We start from the raw sequence: 21116 nt of genomic DNA, 5'->3' as shown, positions 1-21116 counted from the left end.
TTTAATTCAAAATGTTCAACCCTTTTACATGTCTAGGAGCACCCTTTATATAGAAGAGTTTATGGGCCTTTAAGCAAATAAAAGATACATAAGGATGTCTCTACAAAAACCTAACCCTAGCTTCTAGAAACTAGGTCAAATAAGGTTACAAAAAATGAGAGACAAAAGAGCTAACTATGGTGTGTGCAAGGCAAATTTCGTTCTAGCACAAAAGGAGACAAAGAATATGTCTCATATGTCTCCAAAAAGTGGCCAAAGTGTGCTAAAAACAAAGGAGACCAAAGGTACACTTGCTTCATGCCTTTTACTTTATGCTTTATGCTTTTGCTTTACTCTCTCCTCCACATCATTTATGCTCCCCAATCACCATGTGCCACCTAGCATTGCTTTCTTACTCCTAATTAACATACAAAGCAAATAAACATAGATTAGCATGTTGGCTTAAGTCAAGTCAACTATAGTCAACAAGTCAAACCTAGTCAAAGGTCAACAAGTCAACTAAAGTTGATTCAACTAAGTCAACTTAGGGAATCAAAAATAACAAACACAAATGAAAGGGATGAAAGATTAGTGAACTTCCTTTCTAAACATGCTTAGTCTTCTTAAGCATGTGCCTCCATCCTTGGTTGGGGTCAATCCTTCATCACTAAAGCCGCTAGGTACATGATGTTAGGCGATGACCTATACAAACGCGGATATGGCCAGCCACTTCTCAAATGCGTCACTGCTGAATAAGCTTAGTACATCATTAAAGAGTTACATGAAGGCATATGCGGCTATCATTCCGGCGCACGCACCATGACTACCAGAATCCTTCGCGTCAGTTACTTCTGGCCGGCCATGGAGGTAGACTGCCACAACTTCATCAAAAAATGCATACCATGACAAAAACATGGAAACCTCATCCACTAAAAATAGGAGCAACTACACTCTATATTATCCCTGTGGCCCTTCGCAAAGTGGGGAATGGACATCCTTGGCCCTTTCTCCCCCGGCAAAGGTCAAGTAAAGTTCTTGATAGTAGCCGTCGACTACTTCACCAAGTGGATAGAGGCCAAACCATTAGCCACCATTACAGCCCAACAAGTCCAATAATTCGTTTGGAAGGATATTACATGGTGGTATGGCGTCCCACATACAATCATCACCGACAATGGCCGACAATTCATAGACAAAGAACTTGCTAAATTTTATACCGGCCTAGGCATCAAACATGTAACCAGCTCTGTTGAACACCCACAGACCAATGGACAAGCCGAGGCAGCAAACAAGGTTATATTAGTAGAACTGCGTAAACGGTTGGACAACGCCAAAGGGTGATGGCCAGAAGAATTAGTGGAAGTGTTATGGGCGTACAAGTGTACCCCTTTATCAGCAATAAATGAATCTCCATTCAGCTTAGTATATAGCGCAGACGCCATGATACCAGTTGAAATTAGCAAACCATCTCTACGCCGAGAACTATACGACCCAGTCCAAAATCATCAAAACATGAGCACCCACCTCGACCTCCTGCCCGAGTTAAGAGGAAAATCCCAAATACGCAACTTAGCTGCCAAACAGCGAGTGGCCAGAAAATATAATGCGAACCTATGCCCAAGATCGTTCGCAAAGGGGGACTTAGTTTGGAGAATGGCCAGTAGTGCAAGAAAGAAGGATGGCAAGTTCTCTGCCAATTGGGACGGCCCATACCGAATACGTGAAGATGCTGGGGAAGGAGTGTATAGGCTTGAGCAATTATCAGGGGAAGAAATACCCAATACATGGAATGTGTCCCATCACAAGTTTTACTTTAGTTAAAAACATGTATTGTAGCACATACTTGTAACCCTAGGTGTACTATTTTCCCTCACCTGGTCTTTTTTCCCTAAGGAGGGTTTTGGCCAGGGAGGTTTTAACGAGGCACCCCAAATTTCATGAATAAATAAAGGGTTCTTAATCTCACGTTATGAAGGATTGACCCCAACCAAGGATGAAGGTACATGCTTAAGAAGACTAAACATGTTTAGAAAGGAAGTTCACTAATCCTTCATCCTTTTCATTTGTGTTTGTTATTTTTGATTCCCTAAGTTGACTTAGTTGAATCAACTTTAGTTGACTTGTTGACCTTTGACTAGGTTTGACTTGTTGACTATAGTTGACTTGATTAAGCCAGCATGCTAATCTATGTTTATTTGCTTTGTATGTTAATTAGGAGTAAGAAAGCAATGCTAGGTGGCGCATGGTGATTGGGGAGCATAAATAATGTAGAGGAGAGAGTAAAGCAAAGGCATAAAGCATAAAGTAAAACCCATGAAGCAAGTGTACCTATGTACCTTTGGTCTCCTTTGTTTTTAGCACACTTTGGCCACTTTTTGGAGACATATGAGACACATTCTTTGTCTCCTTTTGTGCTAGAACGAAATTAGCCTTGCACACACCATAGTTAGGTCTTTTGTCTCTCATTTTTGTAACCTTATTTGACCTAGTTTCTAGAAGCTAGGGTTAGGTTTTTGTAGAGACATCCTTAGGTATCTTTTATTTGCTTAGAGGCCCTTAAACTCTTCTATATAAGCGGTGCTCCTAGACATGTAAAAGGGTTGAACATTTTGAAGTAAAAACACTCTTGTGTCTCAACCATTTGTGAGAGTTTCCTCCCTTGGGAGTGAATATTTTTAAGCCTTATCTTGCATAGCAAGTGGCGGCACACATCCACTCATCTTCAAGGTTGTCATGGCTTCTAGCCTAGCCTTGTAGTGGCGTGCTTCTCACATTTTTACCATTTCTTTCCTTTCCATTTTATGTTTTCTTCTTCCTTTAATTGTTCTTGGTTTTCTATGGTTTATGTGCTTTCCATTTCCTTTTTGTTTTGAATCAATCCATCATATTCTTATCTTGAGCTTTGTGAAAGGAACCTTCACATCTAGATAGCTTGCTATCTTAATGTCCAGTGGGGATTTCACTTAGCTTTCTTAATCAACTCACACCATATTCAATCATCTTAAAAAGGAACAAGATAATCCTTCATCATTTGGTATCTAGAGCCTAGGTTATCTTGAATATGGTATTTTTCATGTGCTAATATTGTCTTGTTGTAGCTATCTTTGTATGGTTCAAATCCACTTCCATTGCACACAAAAATAATGCTGGCAGAAACTGTTCACGATTTTAAAAGATTAAACTGCACCTGCTCAGTGATCCAAAAATTACGTTCTTGATGTCAAAAGAAAGCTCTGTTAGTCTAGTTTCTAACAAAAAAGAACCAATGCATTTGGAGTTTTGTGGAGAGAGTTATGATTGAAATAGTGAGCAAAGGTCAGAGCTGCCGAGATCACCGCGAATCAACGTTTTTCAGGTTATGTTGGGCAGTTTTGGTTACTGTTTTTGTTACTCTTCTTACTCCTAAATGTGGTTGGATAACATGTCTTTGGATGCTTAGTCTTTGAGCCTCAAATCCATGAGTTTAAATGCATGATAGCTACATGTTTATGTCTTTGTGTATCTTATGTTGAGTCTTTAAATGTGTCTAACTTTTGCTTGAGTCATATGTCATATGCTTCTTTGAGTTTTCTTATTCTTGTTTCTAAGTGCGTATGTTATGTTGAGTCTTTAAATGTGTCTAACTTTTGCTTGAGTCATATGTCATATGCTTCTTTGAGTTTTCTTATTCTTGTTTCTAAGTATTTGAGCTATTGCATGAGATCTATGCCTTTTGTTGTAACATGCTCCTTGAAATTGATTTTGACTTAATTTTTAAGGAACTAAGTGTTCAAGACACCCTAAAATATCCTTCTCATCATCTTAAGTACCTAGTTTTGAAAAGAAAAATTATTTTAATGACCAAAAATAGTTTGGCCGAGAGCTAATGTGGTTCTTGGTGAATCCATTTGGCCGTTTTTACTAGGTGTTATGCTACCAAATTTTATACTTGGATTTTGGGTGATATTGGCAAATTAGTTCCATGTTTTAACTTGGTTATGATCTTTCTTGGTGTATGCATAATTTGAGGTACAATCTTGGCTTGTTCAAATGCTTTCCATAGAGTCTTTAAAAGTGTTTTTCATTGCTTTAGTCTTGTTCAAGTTTTGTCTTTAAAACAAAATTTCCTTAGAAGTTAAACTTTCTTGTTTTTGTGCTTTTCTTGCTTGTCACTAGGTGTTCTTTGTTGTATCATAGTAGTTTTCTTTTCTTGAAACTCTTGGGATGTTGTGGCCGAATCACTTGTCTTGCATTTGAAAGGTTTTGAACAAGTTTTTAAAAGTGTTTGCTTCACTCCTTTGGTGGATTTTGAGTGCTAGCCTTGCCTTGTTACTTTGGGAGTGTGATCTAAACACTTGGGTTGCATTTTGGGTTGGATTTGGTCTCGATTTTCATGTTGTCTAACCCCTAATCCATTTATTTTGTCACAGATTTGAGTGTTTTTGTTGTAGGAATTATGGCAAGTTCATCAAATGCACCTACACCAAACAAAAACAATACATTGATGAGATTGCTTCGGGATTTGGAGTTGTCTAGGAATAAGGCCTTTGAACAATTGAGAAAGGACAAGGAGCAAAGTGACCTAAGAATCCAAGAGCACATTCAAAGGCTTGAAGCTAAGGAGCAAGAAAGAGAGGCTAGGAAAAGAATGCATTCTAGGCGCAAACCATCACAAGAGAAGCAAACTCCAAAGATTCCTAAGTTCAAAGGAGAAAATGACCCAAACATCTACATTGAGTGGGAACAAAAAGTGGACCAAATTTTTACCATTCATGTAGTTAGTCATCAAAAGCAAGTAGATTTGGTAGTCTTAGAGTTTGAGGATTATGCCATGACTTGGTGGCATCAATTATGTATGGACAATATTAACCAAAAGTCACTCGCGACTTCTTGGAGGGACCTTAAAAATTTGATGCGTGCTAGATTTGTTCCTTCCTACTATAGGAGGGAGACTCTTTTGAAGCTCCAAAGGCTTCAACAAGGGTCCATGTGTGTGGATGAATATTACAAGTTAATGGAGTCCATGCTTCTAAAAGTAGGACTCCAATTTGAAAGTGAAGAGGAAAGGTAGCTAGATTTGTGAGTAGGTTAAGGAGGGACATACAAGATTTAGTAGAGTTATATGAGTACTCCTCTCTTGACAAAGTTTTACATTTGGCCATCAAAGTTGAAACTCAATTGCAAAAGAAAAAAGAGGCCAAGAGGAGTGGTTCATACAATGACTACTATTCTAGTACTTGGAAAGATAAAGAAAGAAAACATGATAAATCACCACTCAAGAGTTCCAAAGACCCACCTCCTAGGACTAATTCGTCTAGGCCTTCTAATGAAACTCCTAATTCTTCTCAAGGTACAAGGACAAGTTCTATAAAATGTTTTAAGTGTTTGGGATATGGGCACATAGTTTCAAATTGTCCCACCAAAAGAACCATGGCCTTAAACCTTAAAAAAGAAGTAGAGAGTGAACATTCTTCTCCCCCTTCCCCCAAAAGTACTTCTTCCCACACTTCTTCTTCAAGTGAAAGGATTAAACCCCTTGAAGGTGGATTGTTAATGATAAGGCACCAACTAAGACAAGTTTCCAATGAACTTGACCCTTCTCAAAGACAAAACCTTTTTCATTCAAGTTGTCATATCAAAGACAAACTATGTCCCCTCCTCATAGATAATGGAAGTTGTGTAAATGTGGCTAGCACAAGGGTTGTGGACAAGCTTGGCTTGAAAACTATCCCTCATGCCAAGCCCTACAAGCTATCATGGCTTAAGAAAGAAGACATTAAAGTAACTCACCAAGTCCTCATTAACTTTTCAATTGGAAATTTTAAAGATGAGGTGTTATGTGATGTTGTGCCTATGGAAGAAACTCATATTTTGTTAGGTAGGCCATGGCAATTTGATAGAAAAGTCTTTTATGATGGCCATGCTAACACCTATGATTTCTCCTTCCAAGGCAAGAAGTTCACACTCCTCCCTATCTCATCCAATCAAGCAAATGAGGACCAAAATAAAGAGAAAGATAAGAGAAAAGATGAAAAAGAAAAAGAGCAAGTTACCTCCAAAGTGTTACTTAGAAACATCAAGAAAGTTTAAGTCACAAACAGATACCTTCAATATCAATAATCGGATGAACCGAATTATAAACCCTAACTAAGCCCTTAGTGGGCAATTTATCAGTAAACTTCATCAGCACCTCCATCACCTCCCTATCCGCCGTCGACAACTCATCGGTACTCATATCCTTATACCAAGAAGGGCTACCCCCCAACTAAAAGGGAATTTTGTACTCCCATCTACAATAAGGAAATGCGACTTTCCCCCCTCCTTCACCACAACTTTGAAATACCCATCCTTGAAGTGCTTGAATGATTGTGAAAATGCGTCCAATCTGCTAATGCTCAACCTGCTCACCAAGGATAGCCAGGTAGTCCTTAGCCGGCCAGCTACTTTTTGCTATCTCTTCGGGAGGATCTTCCCTTACCTCAGTTATTGTCACCATCGGGATCCTCCCCACCACAGCTACTGGACTGGTACTTTCCTCCTCAAGATGCCTACCTACACTCCCCCTAGACTGCATACTCCCACTACTTAACGAAGACAATGACACAATATCACTACTACTAGACATACCTTTTTTGAAAGATGTCAACAGAAACAAGGGACTAGTCAGACAATTCTAACGCACACAAGTCTCTGATTTTGAAATCCTTACAAATGATCCAACAAAAGCAAACTCTTCGCGAAATCCGCATTTATAAGCATGAATTCCAAACGCCACAACTTCTTAACATTTATAAGCATGAATTCCAAACGCCACAACTTCGCAAAATCTGCATTTATAAGCATGAATTCCAAATACCAATCGTCACAAGGCACACCAAAGGTCGTGAGCACTAGAAACAACGGTGCAAAAACCCTTTTTGATTAGACCTCTGACACCCCTTCACTTGCTACAAACCTTTTCACGTCTTTAGCCTTAACATTGTTCATCACATTTAAAGGCTGGGGGACTGGTGTACCACACCTAGCCGGCGTACCCAAAAACAACAAACACTTGTCATCCTTTACCGACATAACTATATCGGCAAAAGCTGGGGGACTAGTGTACCACACCTAGCTGGCCTAGCCGAATAATAACCAGAAAATTTGTCCATGTAACTACCAAGGATGTAAATAATAACAATTACCATACACATGCTAAGGTACCCGAACTAAACCGCTAAGAAGCAACATTGATCAAACAAACCAAAGCAACAATAGCGGCCTAAGCCGCTAAAGAGTAACCGGCCTAGGCCGTTAACTCTACGAAACTAACCAAGGACTTGGCAAAACCATAACATTTCTATAAGATTCATCAAGCCCACAATAATCGAACTAAGGGCCTGGACTAGGGCCCAGGCCCACCTACAGCCCAAACAGGGGCCCAGCCCATGACGTGACCAGACATAATTAATAATCCATAAATATGCATGGATCCCACGAATTAAAGGTACGCATTCATTACTTCCCTAATCACCAAATTTGACTTTCTTAGAGATTTTGATGACTTGAGCTTCGGAGTCCCTTCTGTATGTAACCCCTCTCGGGTACAAACCGATCACACCGAGATACCCTAAGCGCCATGTATCAACCGGGAGAAAGCCTACTGAGGAGATGGCGGACCAGAGTAAGGTAATGCTTGTGTTTAACATATCTTGTTTGTTCTCTACAGGAACAGAATTAAAGAAAGGAAACTTACCTGATGTGAATGTTGTGTTATATATATATATATATATATATATGAGTGTCTTATATATGTGAAAATATAATTATATGTTTAATTTGTTAAGCTCACCTTATCTGCTTATGTTTGACGATGATCGTGTGCGCAATACACGTAGGCAGATGATGTTTATGCAGGTGGTCCTGGTGAGGCTTAGCTACAAAGCGGGGATGACTTGGGGGTTTTATGTTTTTATAATTATTGGTTTTGAAAAAATTTGTAAACATTTGCGAGATATTTTTTATATTATTTCCAGATGTTGTAATTTATGGATTTTGCTTTATTATTGGACGTAATAAAAGTTTTAAATTTCCCTCGATTTTAAAGTTTTATTATTAAAATCCGTAATATCCGGTCAAGATGTTACAACAAATGCATCAAAAGAATTTAACCCCACATGGCCATAACCATGTTCGATGTTAAATTCACATAAAAGGAATTCCATCTTTTGGTCTTACATGGCCACAACCATGTTTGATATCATGTCGCATCAAAGGAACCTCATCCTTTCCTTCCACATGGCCACAACCATGTTAACCGTGTTCTATGTCTTCTAGTGAGTACCTCAAGATGTCTTGCTGCCATATCTATCAGCCACAACCGATAGAGCACGTGCGAGAAACTATGTTACGGATCATACACTATATCGCCATGTGGAGTTCCCAATACGAACATAGTTCGTAATGTCCCAAGACTACTAAACTTGTCAGCTATTTACTGAGGATGGCAATCTATTTGGACCTATTCGTATTGGCCATAACCAGCACACTCACACCGGTAACACTCGCCAACCCGAGTGACAACTCATGAGTTCCTCGTGTTCATCTGCTATCCCGAGCCATAACTCAAGGGACGTCATTCCGAGCCATAACTCAGAGAATGCCACGTGCTTAACCCCTATCTCGAGCCATAACTCAAGGGATACGTTCCAAGCCACAACTCAAGGAACATCGGCAAGTCCACCTTTGAGATATTTTAGAAGCCTTATAGACCACTGATGAGTCATTATTTTCCTCATTCCACTAGCTTTTGTGTACCCATTTGACAGTTGTTCAGTGCTTAATTGTTCATCTTTAGTGTGTTTTCATCTGTTGGGCTTTATTGGGCTACTGTTCCGAATTTGGGTTAATTTCACATTATTTGGCCTAATTTTCATTTTTAATTATTTTTAAGTATTTGGGTGAAGCAATTTTGGAGCTAGGAAATTAATATTTAGTTGAAGAGACTTGCTACATCATTGCCACATCATTTCCATGTCATCTGAGTGAATGAGCCAACATTAAAGGCCTAGGAGTGACATTTTTGTAATTATGAGTGGCAGAATGACATTTTTGTAAATATTATGGCAAGGGGTGATAGGACCACGAGAATTAGGTCTGGATGCATGAGAACAGCCGCACACTTATCTTCTACACTCTTCTCCAACCTCCATTTTCTTTCTCCAAGCTTTGGTGGGTGTCCATGGAGGTGCTCCACTCGTTTTTGCACTAGTTTTTGCCATTTCTATGCACATTTGACAACATCAAATGTGGGATTTATGTTTTTAATACATTTGGTATATTGGGCAGCTCATTTTATTGATTTTATTGACTTGGAACAACACCCATTGATGGAGTTTTCGTATTTATATATCACAGCACCGTTTTACATTCCATTGAAGCTTTGAAATCTCTCTTTTGCTCTTGATTTGCGTTTAAGAATTCATAAGTTAGGGTTTTTGATTTTTTGATGTTCTGTTTCAGATTTGAAGTGCTTGATTGTTCCATTTTGATGTCTAGCTAACCTTATTACATTGATTCCTTGACGAAATTGAAATCAAACCATGAGATTGTTGGTTGTTTATGGGGTTCCAATCGAAATTGCCTTTGTTTCAGGTTGTGTTAGATGATAAACACGTTTTTTATGCATGCTTAATCTCAAATTCGTGTGTGCACATTAATGGCTCGTATTCATGCTTAATGTTTTTAAGTTCTGTCACAACTTGCTTCAATATGTGGGTGTTAACTACTTGAAATTTGTTGTGCTTAATGACAATAAATCAATGGTAATTTTCGCTTAGTTGATTACTTAGGATTGATGAGAGCAAATTCGAATAGAATAATTAATTTGGTAATCTGTGATTGGTGGACTTTCAATTGAATCAAGGAATCATTGCGTTTTCATATAACTATTAAATTTATCTGCGAATTTAAGTTTGTTGTGAATCGGAATCTGCCAAACCCCCCCCCCCCTTGTGTTTGAATATGGAAATTGAAGCTCTGAACAAGAACATTGATCATTGGAAGACGACTTGGTTCAACTATCACATACTACATTTTATCTGTTTTAATTTGGTGAGGTACGGCCTTTATCAACCACGCATAACAATTTAAACACCAACCAATCCGATCCAGCATAATCGATTGCCTTGAAACACACAATTGCTCCATCCTTCGCTTAAGCTTGAAGCCTTCGCCTAAGCACCCAAACCTACCTCGCTTAAGCTAGGTTACCTCGCATGAGCGAGCACCTCGCACAAACAAACCTCGAACTCTCGCTTGGGCGAGTCTTACTCGCCTGGGCGAGACCACCTTTTGCCCATAACAAAAATTCTCGCCTAGGCGACGAGTTAAACAAATTATCAAACCCTCTTCGAATTCTCGCCTGAGTGAGACACTCTTTCGCCCAAAACATGGCTTCGCGCCTAGGCGAGATGCCCAAGCAAAAACATCCAACACTCATAAGTTCTTGCTTAGGCGAGGCACACTCGCCTAAGCGAGATGGCCTATCGCCTAAGACCAAAATCCTCTAATTGAGCTAGACGCTCGAGCAGAAATAGGGTTCAAGTCTCTGCTAATCTCGCCTAGGCGAGCCTGGCTCGCTTGAGCGAGAATTGCAGACTCTTACATTATTTTACGCACGCAAACTCCAGCAAACGTGACCAAATCACACTTCAATTCATACCAATCATTTGAAACCATGTAACAAATACATATGCATAACTTAGACCCCATATGGTCCCCAAAATTCCAAGTTTACACAATCACAGCGTATACAGTGCATAAGTCCATTACATTCATACATTTGAGTAAGAATTTCAATAAAACAATACCAAATTCACCTCATATGTACTACGAAATTCATGGCATAGCATCATTAAAATCATGCAATATTCTCAAAACATACAATTTACAAGTTCAGCTCCCCTAACCTGGAATTTCCTTGCTTAACTTTTGAAATTGGAAGGTTCCTTTGATCACCAATGGCTTTTGTCACAACCAAAATCGCGACAGAACGACGAACTAAAAAAATAAAATTTGTAAAAACAGAGTTTGGAGTCGCCACCATAGTTATTATAGGAAACTATGGAAAACCATAAGAAAGAGCAAGGTCTGCAAAAAACTAGATTTTGGGTACGGGAGTCGGTTACGCGTGTGGAAGGTATTAGCACCCCACAACGCCCGTCCTAAGACGGTACCTTTAATTAAATGTGCAAAATTTATGTGGTTCTTCAAAATATTTAATTTTCCCAAAAAATGTTAATAAAAGAATGTACAAAGAATAACAAAACAATTTTTCTGATTTTTTGGGCCCGACGAGGATTAATCCTCGCTCCTACGTATCTCCATGTGAATGGAGAATCAGGGTTACGTAGTTCTTTTCGAAAAATCTATTTGGAAAATTATTTGAAAATGATTTAATTTGTTTTATAATTTTGAAAATCCTTTTATTTAAATTTTAGTATTATTTTAAAATTGGTGTCACGCGACACGAGCGGTCGGATAAACACTTGAAATAAATTCTTTTTTCTAATCTTTTATTTTTTATTTTTTTAATCATTTATAAATTTTTTTAAAGCTATTTTAAAGTAGTTGTGGATGTCATTGCGACGTGAGCAACCAAATAGATATAAAGGAGTAAACAAAGAAAGCTATTTTTTATTTTTAGATCATTTGTATATATTTTTTTAGAAAAAACAAAAGTCTGAATTGGGTGTCATGCAACGCGAGCGACCGGGTAGACACTAAAGAAAAGGGAAAAAATATTTTTTATGATTTCAAAAAAATGAAAATTGAAAAAACTAAATCAAAAGATGAAAGAACTGAAAGTGACGTACCTTTTCTCTTTTCTTTTTTCTGGCTTCCTTTTCTAATATTTTTGTGTTTGTTTTTCCGATAAAGATAAAAATAAGAGGTGTCTATGTGGGTGGTAATGAGAGAAAGAGAGAGTGGAGAGAATGTTTTCTTCTCTTTTTTTTTTACCTCCTTCAATATGAATATGTTTATTAAAGAGAGATAAAAAAGAGGTGTGTAGGAGTGGTGATGAGAAAGAATTAGAGAAGTGTAGAGAATCTTTTTTTTTTGTCCTGACAGAGTGTGTATTTATACTCACACCTTGCGATATCAATGCAATCTTAGCCTTAATTGTAATGAACAATATAAGGAAGGAATTGGTCATGATAGCAGCAAATTATGAGGATCAAATCGCAGCCAAACAGAGCACAAAATCAATCATCATCAGTAACAAATCAGAGCACAAAATCAATCCCAATTAATAATATTGATTCTTACCATTTGAAGAGATATTGCTTCTAATTATTATATTTATATATATATATATATATATATATATATATATATATATCTAATTTCTCTATTAGGAACAAAGGTAACATATATTTGAGTTATTGGGCTCATAACAAATTGGGCTCTTCCTCCTTTTTTTTCTAGTTTTTTTCTTTTTTTTTTCTAAAATTAAAGTTTGAAAATATTTGAAGAAAATTTTGTTTCACCTTATTTTTACTTTTATTTTTATTTTTTGAAAATAAATTTATTCACCCGGACGAAATTGAGTGTTGACAGCTGCCCTTCTTTACTTAGATTTTATTAGATAATATGAAAATTTGACCTTTTCATATTATCGTAATAAAAGATAAGTAAAGATAAAAACACTAATTTCGTTCGGGTTTCAAAAGAAGATAAATTTGAAGACAAACATGACCATACCAAGTAGAGGGTCTTGATTTAACACACTAAGTCTTTTTGTTTTTTTTTTCTTTTTGAAAAAACCAAATTAGACCAATCCCGAGGAGAGGGTCTAGATCCAAAGGATTCAGCGACCATTACCATGTAGAGGGCCCCAATCCTAAAAAAAAATCTTTTTGTAACTTTGAATTTTTGAAAAAGAGATTAGACCAATCCCAATGAGAGGGTCTATATCTAAAGATTTGGTGACCATTACCACGTAGAGGGTCCCAATCTGATAAAGAAATCAATGACCATTGTCGCGCAGAGGGTCTTGATGTAAAGACATCGATGACCATTGCCTTGCAGAGGGCCTCGATGTAAAGGAAACAATGACCATTGCCTCGCAAAGGGTCTTAATGTAAAAAGATCGATGACCATTGCCCCACAGAGGACCTCGATGTGACATAAGAAATCAATGACCATTGCCTCGCAGAGGGTCTTGATGTAAAGAGATCGATGACCATTGCCTCGCAGAGGGCCTCGATGATGAGAAAAACCATGACCATTGCTTTGCAGAGGGTCTTGATGTATGAAAGGAGAACCTGAATTGTACTTTGGAAGTGTCGACAAACACCGCGTGAATGCCTAACATTGGTGAGACTTACACAACAAAATATCATTGTTGACTTTTTTTTTTAAATTATTTTCAATGATTTTTTGGAGTTTGAGGGATGACATGATGTGATGATGCATGACATGTTATGATTTTCTTTTTGAAACTATATGATATGAATACATGGACGCGTGGATGCATGGGTGGAATTTTCTTTTTTTCATTTTTTATGTTTCCTTTATTTTAATTTGAGAGGAAGGAAAACTAGGCTTAGAGGCTAGAAAAAAAATTGTGAGGCCAGATAAAACTGGATTTAGGGGCCAATGTGGAAACTAGGCTTAGGGTATATTGGTAATTTATATGAATGAAAAGGACTGAATTTGAGAAACATCATAAAAACCAAATTGTGTATTTTTTAAAATTTTCTTCCTTCTAAAACAAAAGGATTTAATAACCATTCATATGAGTGAAAAGGGTTTTGATTGGAAAGGTGAAAACTATTTTATTCAAAAAGATTAATGACTCATGTATGCATGACTTGGTATAATGTATGAATTACCTTATGTATGAATTTTCTTTTGCATTTTTTTTTAAAAAAAACAAATTCGAATTGTTCTCCATTTCATTGTTATTTCAAATTCATGGAATCATTCTACTTTGATATTTTTCTACCTTTTAAAATCATTTCTTTGGTCTAATCAATTTACTAACAAACACTTTTTTTAATCATTTCTTTTGAAACACTATTTGAATGACATGCATGAAATTGCCAAGGGCTTGGAAAGGTTTGGATGAGGTAATGAAGATTGACTAGGGAGTTGCCCAAATTTGAATTGGTCTCGGGGCACAAAATGTGTTTGGGCTTTCCCCAGTTACTAATAGTATGAAGAAAATGATGGTTACTTCAAAAATTTGCCCCTAGTATGAGAGCCTAGGATAGTCTTATGGTGCAAAAGCGTGTTTGATTTTTCCCAGTTGAGGAGGTGGAAAAATGACAGGGTCTTCACAAATTGCCCCTAATGTGATCACAATCTTCAATGTAAATAAATGCCCCAATTCAAAATGAATGATGAGAATATATGAATCGCAAACAAAGTTACTGCCCCAGTTTGGGTTTAGGATTGATAAAGATGGACTATGTAAGGTTGGTCAAGGTTTAGGCTTAGAGTGGGGGATACTGTATGAGCAAAAATGGAATTTCATGAAGAATGAACTGAAAGGGGACAACCAAATTTAGCAAATTTAGCTTAATTACCTTATTGATTTTGGAGCTTTGAAAACATGTCAACCAAACATAAACTGCCTCAGTGTTTAAAAGAAAATCTCTGAACACACTTTTTTAATCCTTTTTTTTTGTAATTTTTTAGAACAAACCTGTTAGCAAATAAAACTTTTCCTCTAAATTAAAACATTCGAAAGATAACAACCAATCTTTGATCTGTGTGGACTTTATTAGGCTTGTATCGTGGCCAAAGCTAGGGGTATAGATATAAATGATAGTAAAGACCCAAAAAGTTATGTGAGGGTTATTTCAAACAAGGATCTTTGAATAAGGTTTTATTCAGAATTTGTTTGACTTCTTCTTGTTCACCTTTTACTTGCCTTTTTCTTTTGTTTTCTTGATATAACCATATCTTTTTTTTTCTTTTTTTTTGATATTTTTGTATTGGTGAATTACCATTCAGATGAAACAAATGCAAACATTATGTCAACCCTTAGTGTGAGGGTGACCCTTGTTTAGGGTAATTTGAAAGAAATTTTTTGGAAGGCTCAAATGGGGTAACAAAGGATAGTTACTTTTGTTTGGATAAAGAAACAATGGCCACACATCATTTCAAATCATGATTGCTTTTCTCAGACAATTTAATTCACGGGAAAATAATTTATTTCATATGACAGGATGCCCCTTGGTTTGTTCTTTTTTTTCATTTTTTTTTTGTCTTATTTTTTGCCTAGACTGTCCTTCGAAGTTGTTAGTCTAGCGAACTTTTCTTCCTTTTTTTTTTTTTCTTTTGTGTTCAGAGAATTTATGGTAATTCTTTTCAAGGTATGTGTCCCCTTCATGATAATTCTCCATGGAGAGGAAAACAAGGCTTATGGTGGAAGAGAGATGGAAAGGAAGATAGATTTGGGCAATTTCATTTATGCAAGACTATATGATGCTACAAAAGACATGATAATAAACAATATTTTATTTCTTTATTAAATTCACTGATTTGACCAAAGAAGTTTTATTATTTACTAATTTTTATAAGAAATATTCCAAGAAATCGTTGACAAGCAAAATGAGAAACATTTTGAATTTATTTTAGTGCAAAATTTTTTGTTTTGTTTTTTTTTTTTAAATTATGCATATGCATGTTGAAATTATGAACATGGTACCATTGATGACCACAAAATGGGAATGCAAATGCATGTTTATGCATCGTAGATCACTTATTTATTGATATGCTAATGAAATGCATGCTTATACCCTAGGAGACATTTTTTCTTTTTTTTTTTATAATGGTGTGATTATGATGAATTTATTATTATATACAAGGAAAGGTGAGGGTAAAGGATGCAAACAGTCTCCCTTTAGTGCCTTTATTTAACATGGGTTTGATGCTTAAAGTTCTAAGGGAAAGTATATGTGCTCACAAGGATAGTTTCCTAATACCTAAATATCAAGGTCACTAGAGCTTTGGCTCACTTCATGGCATTTCCCACGACGGTTGGTAAACAACAAGAAGTGAGAGTACCAATGAAGCAAACAAACTCTAGTTGGGGTTCTCACAATGATCACTTGGGAAGTACATCCACTATGACATTGCTACACAATCTCCTATAATTCTAAGTAACTCAGACCCGGGTATAGGGCCTCACTCATGTAATGAATATGTGTGTGTGAAGGGAGAACACAATGTATACCCAAACCCACACCTGGCAATTATTCCAAATACAAAAATAAAGAAGAATATACAAATACGATTATTCTAAATATAAAAAAAGATAAAAGAAGCACAAACAAAAAAAAACGAGAAAGAAAAAATATGAAGAAAAACCACATCAATTTTCCACATCCAAATAAATGGTCTGACTCTCTAGCATCCCCAATGGAGTCGCCATCTGTCGCAACCAAAATCGCGACGGGACGACGAACCAAAAAAATAAAATTTGTAAAAACAGAGTTTGGAGTCACCATCATAGTTATTATAGGAAACTATGGAAAACCATAAAAAAGAGCAAGGTCTGCGAAAAACCAGATTTTGGGTACAGGAGTCGGTTACGTGTGGGGAAGGTATTAGCACCCCACAACGCCCATCCTAAGACGGTACCTTTAATTAAATGTGCAAAATTTATGTGGTTCTTCAAAATATTTAATTTTCCCCAGAAATGTTAATAAAAGAATGTACAAAGAACAACAAAACTATTTTTTTGATTTTTTGGGCCCGACGAAAATTAATCCTCGCTCCTACGTATCTCCATGTGAATGGAGAATCAGAGTTACGTAGTTCTTTTCGAAAAATCTATTTGGAAAATTATTTGAAAATGATTTAATTTGTTTTATAATTTTGAAAATCTTTTTATTTAAATTTTAGTATTATTTTAAAATTGGTGTCATGCGACGCGAGCGGCCGGACAGACACTTGAAGTAAATTCTTTTTTCTAATCTTTTATTTTTTTATTTTTTTAATCATTTATACATTTTTCATATTTTTTAAAGTTATTTTAAAGTAGTTGTGGATGTCATTACGACGTGAGCAACCAAATGGATATAAAGGAGTAAACAAAGAAAGCTATTTTTTATTTTTAGATCATTTGTATATATTTTTTTAGAAAAAACAAAAGTCTGAATTGGATGTCATGCGACGCAAGCGGCCGGATAAACACTAAAGAAAAGGAAAAAATATTTTTTATGATTTCAAAAAATGAAAATTGAAAACTAAATCAAAAGACGAAAGAACTAAAAGTGACATACCTTTTCTCTTTTCTTTTTTCTGGCTTTCTTTTCTAATATTTCTGTGTTTGTTTTTCCAATGAAGATAAAAATAAGAGGTGTCTATGTGGGTGGTAATGAGAGAAGGAGAGAGTGGAGAGAATGTTTTCTTCTCTTTTTTTTACCTCTTAGCCAGACAGAGCACAAAATCAATCATCATTAGTAACAAATCAGAGCACAAAATCAATCCCAATTAATAATATTGATTCTTACCATTTGAAGAGATATTGCTTCTAATTATTATTATTATATAACTAATTTCTCTATTAGGAATAAAGGTAACAAATATTTAAGTTATTGGGCTCATAACAAATTGGGCTCTTCCTCCCTTTTTTCTTTTTTTTCACGTTTTTATCTTTTTTTTTCTAAAATTAAAGTTTGAAAATATTTGAAGAAAATTTTGTTTTACCTTATTTTTACTTTTATTTTTTATAAATAAATTTATTCACCCAGATGACAACTTGCCTTATCACCACCTCAATTATCCCCCTTTAATTCACTCACAACTCTCTATTTTACCTTGCCTTATCACCACCTCAATTATCCCCCTTTAATTCACTCACAACTCTCTATTTTACCTGGATTTGTGCACCTCACAGAGCCCCTCTTGCAGCCCCATGCTAGGGTTTTCTATACCCTTTCATATTCAAGTCACAACCAATTTCTAGCAAAAAGAGAGTTAAATTTGGGTTCACCAAGGTTTGAACCCATGACCATACCAATGTCCAATTCGATGCACAACCACTCAATCATATCATGTTTCATGATGATTAATACAATTATATGATTTTATTATCATTCACATGATTCAAGCAGATTATTAGAATAATAATAAATCAACAACACAAAAATGGCATACATAAAACTTGAACCCAAGTCCTCTCACACAATAAAATACTCTCAACCACTTGAGTTAATCCTTTTCCACGTCATATTAGTCAATATTTAATGTCATAAAGGCTCCCACTGCCCGCATTTATTAATTAATTATTTATTTAATTAATTTTCACGGGTCTTACATTGGGTGCCTAAGGAATGGACAGGAACCTTAAATGCTAAGAGGCGCAACCCTCTTTGGAGACAAAGCCTAGCTGCTAGATGACTGAAAAAATAACATAGGCTTCAAATGAACACAAGCTTCATTCTCGTTGATGAAATTGGGATGTATGTGTTAGGCCCAATCATGGAAGTTGTTGGAATTTGGACAACTCTTGAAAGATGAAGGAAACATGTTTGAATCCCACACGTGTTCAAAACCTAAATGCAAAATCTTGGGATGCGCTGACTTAGTGAACTTAGTGTAAATGGGCTTACGTTCCTGGCCCAAAGAGATACAAGAAAGGCATGAACAACACTTCAAATTTGGGCCTAAATTACAAACCCAATGAAAATGCTAGTTAAACCACACAATTCACTGACATATACATTTATTTAACTATTTAAAAACAGAGTAAAGAAAATTTGGCCTGGTCATTAGCCCATACTGAAAGCCCTTAGGGTGATATTCATCAAAAGCTCACAAGCTTCACCATAATGATTGGAGAGCTACAACCAGCCCATATCTTTCTATAAATTAAGGGGCAAAGCCCATTGTATATCATCCAGAATTTCATTTAGAATTCTCTCTAGGATCATAGTCTCTCTCTTCTCTTGTAAAATCTCTTAGGATCTAGAGAAAACATGAGGAAGATGCAACTTCTCCTAGGATCAATTGTTAGAATCATCATGAATTGTTGAACTTCCAAATATTGGTATTGGATGTAGCTCTTGTGAACTTATGGATGGTACTATTTTATTGTTTTATTCAGTTATTAGTTCATATGTTAGTTATTCAATTCACGTTTCATGTGTGATGAACTCATTAATCATTTGTTGCATATATAACTTGATTTAAGCGAAAGCTAACTAATCTTATAGATCCAATTGAGTCATTTAAGGTTGTTAGGTGGCAGACATGCCCCTATATGACTCAGCTGGTGTAAAGAGTCATAATCATTAATGCAAAGAGTTCATTCATCAATGGTGTGACATCACACTGAGTTTGAATGTCCTTAGGTCTTGGTGACTAAGACATAGACCCAATATTACAATTAGTTCTTCCATGAACAATGAATAAATATTGATAATTCAATGAAATAACAATTGTGTATAAGAACAGGAGAGTGAAATCTAATCTCAACACTCCTTATTTTATTTGTCACATTTTTATCTCGATTTTATGTTCTGGATCATTGTTACTTTACAACCAAACATTTATCTTTCACAAATCCTAAATATATCATGAGTTCTTGATAAGAACTTGATCAAATACTTGTGGATATGACACTTGGTACTACAGTCGAACCAGTATACTTGTTGGTGTGATTGATCCCGAATCGGGATGTCATTAAGTTTTTGGTGCCATTATCGAGGATTTGATTCTAAATTTCTATCAAAAATCAGTGTTTCTTTTTGGTTTGTTGTAAATTTGTTCATATCTGTAAAGTTAATTTTAGTTTAGCAATTACTTGTGGTGCTTTCACTTGTTCTTGGAGTTTCTATGTATGCAAAGAAGGAATCAGGTTGAAATTTTGCTTTTTGATCTTGAGATTGAGAAAATTGAAAGAAGAAATAACACTTAAGGAAGGAAAGATTTCCATCCAAAAGAAAATCTAAACTTTTACCTAAAGGAGATCGACCATGTCAAGTTCTTAAGAAAATCAATGACAGTGCCTACATTATTGATTTACATGAGGATTATGGGGTGAATTCTAGTTTCAATATCAATGACTTATCTTCATTTGATATAGGTACAAAGTTAGGGACACGTTCGATTCAAGAAGGAGGGTATGATAAAGGACTATCTCTTGAACAAATAAAAGAAGAACTTGAAGAAGAATCATGATTCATGTCTGTTCAAATACGTACATAAAATACATCAATATATCTATAAATAGCAGTGATAGCGTTGTTGTTGATGCGATCAAATCAATACTACTTGCCTATAACAACCTCAATATTTTCAAGCAAGTAGCCCAAAATATTAGTTAGGGTAAAGTAAACCCTAAGTCATCTCCCAATAAACACAAAATTGATTTCTAACAAATTAGTTCTTATAAAAACTATAAAAAAGTTATTAGTCAAATAAAATTGTAAAAGTAATAAATGAAGATTAAGCTAAACAAATTAAATAAAAGATTAGATATCGAAATAATAAAGGATATAAAGAAATAAAATAGGAAAAAGATAAAAATAGATAAAAACAATTATAAAGAAAATAGGTTGATTCTACTATTTTTTCAAAATAGGACTCATTATTGGTTTCCTAAATATTATTGTTATTGATTTCTTGTCTAAGATTTCAAATTCATTAATGTAACGTCTCGATTAATTTGTTGGCATCCTCATTTTTAACCAAAGTAACTTCTCAATCAAAAGCAAGAACTTTATAGGTTAATTATAGAAAATTTAACTAAAGTAACTTCCCAATTAAGTATTACTATTCCTAATCATATTTATTCTTTTACATCTTATAACAAGTAGAAAGCTAATTAATCAAAGTAACTTCTTGATTAATTCTAGGGTTAAATATGTTTGTGGTCCCTTAACTTTCAGTGAAAATTGGAATTAGTCCCTTTTTGAAACTTTGGACCAATTTAATCCCCCTTCTTTAGAAATGCGTGGAGTTAGTCCTTTTAACCAAATTTTGTTAAGTTTATTTGACATTTCAAACACGTTTCTTAGTTAACATTGAATCAAAAATGAGTCAAACGGTTTAAGCAACACATATGTTATCTTGAAATGCGTTTGAAATGTCATATAAGCTTAAAAAAATTTGGTTAAAACGACTAAATCCACCTATTTTCAAAGTTGGGGGACTAA

This window comes from Vigna unguiculata, chromosome 9 (genome assembly GCF_037176805.1).
Source record: "Vigna unguiculata cultivar grain cowpea cultivar isolate G323 ecotype 2 chromosome 9, ASM3717680v1, whole genome shotgun sequence".
NCBI classification, from domain to species: Eukaryota; Viridiplantae; Streptophyta; class Magnoliopsida; order Fabales; family Fabaceae; genus Vigna; species Vigna unguiculata.
The sequence above is the reverse complement of the archived record's forward strand: the minus strand, read 5'-3'. Positions refer to the sequence as shown.